The sequence below is a fragment of the Zea mays genome, chromosome 4 (genome assembly GCF_902167145.1).
Source record: "Zea mays cultivar B73 chromosome 4, Zm-B73-REFERENCE-NAM-5.0, whole genome shotgun sequence".
Lineage (NCBI taxonomy): Eukaryota > Viridiplantae > Streptophyta > Magnoliopsida > Poales > Poaceae > Zea > Zea mays.
In genome coordinates this window covers 244,003,655-244,010,499 of record NC_050099.1, presented here as the reverse complement: position 1 = coordinate 244,010,499, position 6,845 = coordinate 244,003,655, and the positions used below count along the sequence as shown (strand labels likewise).

At 40.5% G+C, this 6,845-nt stretch overlaps 1 long non-coding RNA gene across 2 annotated transcripts; it reads left to right on the top strand.

Annotated features, from left to right (window-relative positions):
* The first annotated feature begins 5,143 nt into the window (after positions 1-5,143).
* On the top strand, positions 5,144-5,829 carry LOC103654877 (uncharacterized). 2 transcript variants are annotated; one of them, XR_566403.2, is made up of 4 exons: positions 5,144-5,186; positions 5,303-5,375; positions 5,639-5,684; positions 5,771-5,829. It is a non-coding gene; the product is annotated as an uncharacterized lncRNA (long non-coding RNA). The 2 variants fall into 2 exon arrangements; XR_566404.2 differs by having other exon boundaries at positions 5,146-5,186; positions 5,300-5,375.
* The last annotated feature ends 1,016 nt before the right edge of the window (positions 5,830-6,845 follow it).

The following is a 6,845-nucleotide window of genomic DNA, read 5'->3' as shown; positions in this document are numbered from 1 at the left end:
GGCCACGTGTCGCGCGCCGATCGCGCGGCCGACCGTTGGCCCGGCCGACCGTTGGCTCACCGGACAGTCCGGTGCACACCGGACAGTCCGGTGAATTTTAGCCGAAGTCGCCGGAGAAAAACCCGAGAGCGGCCTCTTCGGCCGAGGTGGCCTGGCGCACCGGACACTGTCCGGTGCACCACCGGACACTGTCCGGTGCACCACCGGACAGTCCGGTGCCCCAGACCGAAGCAGCCCCTTGGCTGCACACAGCCAAGTCTTCTCTTCTCTTCTTCTTTCTGTTTCTAACACTTAGACAAATATATTAGTACACAAAACCAATGTACTAAGACTTAGAAACATACCTTTGCTCTAGATTTGCACTTTGTTCGTCCATTGCATCAATTCACATTTAGGCACTTGAGTTGGCACTCAATCACCAAAATACTTAGAAATGGCCCAAGGGCACATTTCCCTTTCAGTAAGTGCCGGTAAATCTCTTCTCTTCCTTGCTCCTCCTCCCTCCGTCACCATATTTTGTGGCCAAAGGTATTGCAAAGTGCAAACTTACCTTAATGAATGGGCTATAAACATGCGATGTTCTGTAATTCCAAGTTTCCAACCATGACATGTGTCTTGTGAAATTTTCTGTGTTGTGATTTGAACTTGGTTATAACCTTGATGGAGGTTCATGCCCTGTTGGAACTTCAACTGGTAAATCACAAAAACAGTTTACCACTCTTCTGAAACAATTGCATTTCCCATTTTTTGGAAGTTTGTTCATATGGAAGACTTCTGGTTACAGCTATGCTGGTTTTCTTTACTTTATTTCGTGATATATGAACAGATATCGAGCAGATACTGAAGGAAGCTCAACACCGATGGTTACGCCCTGCTGAAATATGTGAAATACTGAAAAACTACAGGAACTTCCGTATTGCTCTAGAACCACCAAACAGACCACCAAGTATGACATTTATTTTCTATGCTGAACATTGATGCAGCTTATGGGTATTTTAGTATAAAAGTAATTAGTCTGGTAATCACGAAGTTTTCTGAAAGCCCAGCTGATAATACCTCAAGCTCTATTACTGCCTCAATTCAGATTGCATGCAAATTTCTTTAGAATTTTAGATTTCCCTAAACAATTTAACACTTCTACCTTCTGAGCCTTACCTAACTTTGTAGTGTTTCTAGGGTTTAGGGTTTAGGGTTTGGTTTGGAACGCTCTCCGCGTTCGACGTGTCTTCAACCGATCGCGTGCTGACGCGTGCCCTACAGCTCGGACCCGAAATTTCCGTTCGCCGCGCGCGTTGAGCTTGAGCTTCGTCACGTCCGCCTCTCCCTTTTCCGTGCGGCAAAGTCGCCCGCCGCTCGCACTCCCCAGTCCCCAGTCGTCCTCCACCCCCACCGCGCCTCCCCTCCCTAGATCCCCCCACCCATGACGTCCTCTGGCTCGCCCTTCTCCTCCTCCTCCTCCGCGTCTCGCATGCCGGACAGGTGGGCGCCGCCGTCGTCGCAGATGCCAAAGGACGGGCCCAACTCCGACTCGACTCTACCATCGTAGATGTCGGGGTACGGCTCTTGCAGCGGGGACAGGTGCGATCTAGATCTGAGGGGCGGTAGCGGCAGGGGCGGGAGGTGAGCGTTGCTGGACCAGGTGTTGGGGATCGTGGCACAGAGGACGAGGACTCGGACTCGTCGTCGTTGCAGATGGGAGCCAGATCTCCAGTGACGCCGTGAGCTGCCTGCTCTGCTTCACAGCACACACCCAGCACAACACTAGCTCAGCTCGGCAAGGTAGCAGTCATTGCTCGCCATGCAATGTCATTGCCGCCGCTCCCCTCCTCCTGCTCACCTGAGTCTGAACATCATAGTTGTACATGCACTATGGAGGTGCGTTGTTTCAAATTTATCTTAAACTCCTAGGCATGTTTTTCTAGGGGACTTTCACAGTTCCCTTGAAGATGTGGCTTGCACTAAATATTTTCCTACGATACAGTGCAGCCACAGGTGTAGAGTCCTTTTTTGGTGGGAATGTGGGATCAGTGTTAGTCTAAAAATCCCCCAAGAAAATCCAGACATCATATACTCTACTTCAGCTTTGCAGGAATGTAAGTATATGCTACAAATTCTGAATGGAATATCATAGACATTTTTATCATGAGCATGAAGCATCACTGTTGCAGACTTCATGTGCACACCTCCCACTTATTGCTTTATTACCTCGCTACTGGAGCAAAGAAATACTAAATATTTCACGTGCATCGACAGTGCATATATATATTCATCTTTGATGACAGTGAAGTTGATTGTGCCTTTGTATTTAATTTATATGTGACAAAAGAACATGTCACTATAGATCCCTTATGTCCATCAATTGTGGATGGTATTTGTGGTTTTGATTCTAAATTAATTTGAATGTGTTGATGTTGCTCCTTCATATATGTAAGGAGTTGAGATTGAAGCCACACATGGTCTATTAAACTTTATCTTAAGTTCAGTTCAAACAATATGTTTACATGATAAGAAAACTAGACCTGGCCTCCGTCGCCGCGCCGTCCGGGTACCGCCGCCTCTTGCCGTCGCTCTGGCCGCCGCGCCTCCCTTCGCCCGACGCAGGCTGCAGTTAGATTCTGTGCCATCTGCCAGGGGATCGTGATATTGGATTTGGAGGTCGATGGATTTGGTAGTCCATGTTTTATGCGCAGCAGCGTTGTTGTGTTTGCATCGGGGATTCATAGAAACATGATGCATTTTCGCTATCTCGATGAGCTAATGTGATCGTCCTGGGTGTGCCAGGCCTATTGTTTGATTCAGATTTTTTGAGGCGTCATAATATTTGTTATGGTCCCTCTGAACCATGTGGGAGCGATGATCTTAAGCTCAATGCCTCTACTATGAATTCAAATTATATGTCTAATGTTGAATACTGCCTTCTGAGTTGCAAATATTTGTTTTTAAGAAAGGCAGTGTGCAATGCACATTTCTGCTGTGTGTGGTACACTTTTTCTATGGCTGATGTAAAATGCAATTTGATGTTTTAGTTCATCCTATTTATTTATAGATATGAGGAGTACAAGTCAGAATACATCACAACTCAGAAGAAAGCATACTTTGACCTCCATAAGGATGAAGATTGGTAATTGTTCTTTATATTACAGTGTGATATATCTTCTTATTTTCTTCAACAAATTTTTAATTTTGCATCTTTTTCTTGTAGGTTAAGAAATAAGTACCATCCTACAAACCTTGGAAATGTCATTGAAAGGTTTGCTACTTTCTTAGTCTATTTCTGTCATCTTCATGATATTCTGGCATTTTTGCAATGCTTTTTATTTAATGTTCCTGCCATCTTAGCTATCACTACAATTTAGTCAAACAGAAGAAGAGAAATGGCAAGAACTACTGCAAATTATTTCTTCCTACAACTGCAAAGATATTTGCATGCATGTTCACTGTTCTGTTTCGGCTGACTTGTTTTCTATACCCATTAAAGAATGATATGTGTTTTCTATAAATTTTAGATGGCCAATGCTGTTCCTGGTCTATGTGTTGCAAGGAATGTTGCTTGCAATGTTCGTACTTCTTCGGTACTGGGCCTAATTTTCTTTTTCTTGCAAAGAGTTTGATGAGAATCTACTGAGGAAAGTGTTTGAACTATACTATGAAAATGGGTTATTGGATTTATCATATGCTCCAGATGTTGGTGACTATTTAGTCTGCGAGGTATTAATATTCTGAATATAGTCTCCCTCAAGTTTATTTTTTCTGAAACTTAATGCTACCTTCCAATTCCTCTACAGGATACCAGTTTTGTACCAGGCAACAAAGATTAGGCTCCTATACCTGAGGGCATGATGGGAACTGAAGTAGAGAAGAGACTAAATGGACAGGTGAATTTTTATATCTTCGTGTTACTTGGATCTAACAAGAGTATGCAGGCAAATAATGCCCTATTCCTTTGAATATATTAGCCAACGCTGTTTAAATTACAACATATGGTTCATGCAGTCTGCTTTTAGCCATTTATAACTATATGCCTTTTTACTACATTGCTCTTCTTGAGAATGGATCTGCACTGTATGAAGTTTAGAGACTAATGCTTATGATTAATCTCTTAATGTTCGAAAAAAACTTCAAGAATATGAGTGATCAATTATTTTCCTTACCAGTCATATCGGTGGGAGCAAAGGGAAGGCCAACAAATGTCATCCTCAAACCGTTCACCAGATACCTCTCAATTTCATAAATTTGGTTAGCTCTTTTAGTTTCTCTTTCTGGTATTTCATGTTACCTTTAATGTTTAGGCATCTCCAGATATATTTGTTTTGTCTATTAGCTCAAAAAGTTTCATTGATTGGATTCTCATGTTTACTTGCTAAGAGGACTTGACCCTTTTTTCTGCCACTTTCCTTTATCGAAGAAATGTTATTGTGCTGTTCATCATGGCGAACTTTAATTTTGCATCATCTAGCACGAGAATAAATTTTCTTGTCTTTTGTTTGATAGGAAGAACATTGTCGGACATGGTTCTTTATCAGACGTGGTTCCACAATTCTCATTAGTCCCTCAAACTCGAGTGTTGAAAACTCATGCATGAAAATTGACCTAGACTACTGTGAATATGATCTGTAAGTTATTTTATCATGGAATAGATAAGGAAACACAGAACTTAAAAGTGGATAGTTCCGCTCTAAGTAGAGTGCCGTAGCAGGCTGTGTGCAGCCATCAGAATCCAATTGTCTGATGAGTGATGTCATCCTATGCTCTGTCATGTTGATTTCCTATTTATGCTGATTGCTCTTGCAAATCGGGTGGATTTAGTGCAGCGCATAGCTGAACAGATTGGGTTCTGTTTCAGAAAAAAGAACCGAGACTACATCTGGACAGTGAATTCAGAATCATTGTGTACTGATATTATATCGGACAAGAGGTTTGTTTTTTTATAAAGTTTGCATTCACAAATTGTGTAGAATCTTTTTATTAGATTTTCAAGGTCTTCAATGGGTGTTTATTGCAGTTGAATAGTTTGTGTTCGTCTTCCTTACATAATAATCGATCCACCTAACTGATGCTGAAATGCCCAAGCCCAAGTGAAAAAGATGCATTTAATCTAATAATTTGTAGGAACAAAATGAAGTGCAATGCTTGCTGGCCTGATTTGGAAGGGCAAGCTGTATCGACCACCTGTGGTCATCTTTTATGTATGGTTCCACTCTACTGCCCTCTCTGGTGAATTAAATCCTGATTCTAAATAAGTTACTATCTAATTATTACAGAATACACAATTTAATGTAGCTGGTAATTGCTTGTTTAGCAGGTGCAGATGATGCTAGGAAAATACTCAATAATGATGGTACATGTCCAATTTGTGATCAGGTGCTCTCAAAAAGGTCAGTTCCTATTTGATGGTGCATTCATTATTTGGTTGTACATGGTTAATGGTGCCATCTTTCCTGTATGAATGCCTGATATCTAATCGTGCAAGCATATTTCTCATGTATTCTATCTCTGTGTGATATTAACTGTGCCGAAGTATATCTCCCAAACATATATGATTGTAATGCATGTTATAGAGCATTATTTGGTTGTTTTAGTATTTTATATGTTCAGGCAAAAATTAACTTGAAAATTTTGATTCATTTCCTTTTTCCAGCCATATGAAACCTATGGATATAAATCCAGGTGATGATTGGACAAATGTAAGTATCCCTTTGATACATAGTAACAGCTAGAAACTAATTTTCCTTATATCCATCTTTTTTAATGAATGTGCTCATGGAAACAGATGGCAATGGTTGGAATATCCCCACAAATACGTATCCTTCGTTTCCATTGACCTTTCACTACATCCACAGTTTCCATTGATTGCAGGATTTTCATGGAAACTGATTATTTCTATCACCTATAAAATAATCAGTTTCCTACTACATTTCTATCACCTATAAAATAATCAGTTTCCATATACTGATTATCCCGTATTTCTATCAGTAATAATCAGTAAACTGGATTTGAACCTGAGGACATGCACTTCGAAGCCTATTTAGACCATATAGTTCGAAGCCTCTTATTTTTAGCCTACACTTAGTACCATTTTCTAATAAGTTTGAAACCAGTCCTGAGAGTACAATACATTTAAACTGGTTATACCTTGAAACTAAATGAAGAACACACAAACAATATGGTCGCTTGTCCCAAAATTCAGTGGCATGAAATAGGCATACAAACATATTTAGCTGGATCTAATCACAGTTACAGTTTTGCTGAACCACTTTTTTTCCTCTGATCAGTTTGGCTTCATTATTCTATCTTAACATTATCATAACCAATCCTTTCTGGTAAACTGACTCTACAAATTTTTCTTGAGTGATTTCCTATCGTTTACTTGTTGTTTTTTTGCTCACATGATTGATGTGATTTTCAATAAGAAAATAAATAATATATTGATCTGCTTGATACCCAATTTCAGGCAACGGAGGACACAGATATTGCAGTTGAACTTTACAGGCTCAGTGTTTCCACCCTAGATCTATTGAAACTAGCATCCAAAGAGGAACAGGGTGCTTATGTCGGTGCATGGTACAATATGCTTCTATCCTGTGCTCAAGAATTGAAGCATGGTGTGGCACTTTGGCAAGAGTTTTATCATGCAAATGTCTGCGACAGAGTAGTTTCTGAAGGTATAAATATTTTGCACAACCAGAAAAGCTTTATCACTCATTTGGGATCGTTTACCTTCACAGATAGAATTCAATTATAAATTGCCATCTATGTTGGTTTTACAGGTGGTCACTACTTGATTGCTCTTGGGGAGATATATAGAGTTGCACAGATTTTATACTTATCCTTGCAGCGTTTCAAGA